The sequence below is a fragment of the Morone saxatilis genome, unplaced genomic scaffold (genome assembly GCF_004916995.1).
Source record: "Morone saxatilis isolate NCDOM2014 unplaced genomic scaffold, NCSU_SB_2.0 Contig10, whole genome shotgun sequence".
Taxonomy (NCBI): domain Eukaryota; kingdom Metazoa; phylum Chordata; class Actinopteri; family Moronidae; genus Morone; species Morone saxatilis.
The window spans coordinates 1,666,140-1,666,399 of NW_023339652.1; the positions used below are offsets into that span (position 1 = coordinate 1,666,140).

At 50.4% G+C, this 260-nt stretch overlaps 1 long non-coding RNA gene across 1 annotated transcript in view; it reads left to right on the forward strand.

Moving 5' to 3' along the window:
- LOC118341532 overlaps positions 1-260 on the forward strand; it is a 27,212-nt gene that overhangs the window by 22,589 nt on the left and 4,363 nt on the right. The window lies entirely within an intron of this gene.

A 260-nucleotide genomic window follows, 5' to 3' on the forward strand; every position in this document is an offset into this window, starting at 1 on the left:
TTTTTTTTTTTAAGTTTCTGACCCCGACCTCTCCTCCGTAAGCGCTCCGACCGGTTAGGAACTCACGGATTCACTGTATGGTGAGAGCTCGTGTTAGCATATTGCACTGTCACTCTGCATTAACGCGACGCACTCGAACGCACCGCCTTGTTTTCGCCAACATATATCACACCAAAGTAAAGGAACTGACAGCGGTGGCCTTAATTCTCCTTCCTCGGGGCAATTAGCTTTCAAATGCCATCCTTTTGGGGGGGGGGGGG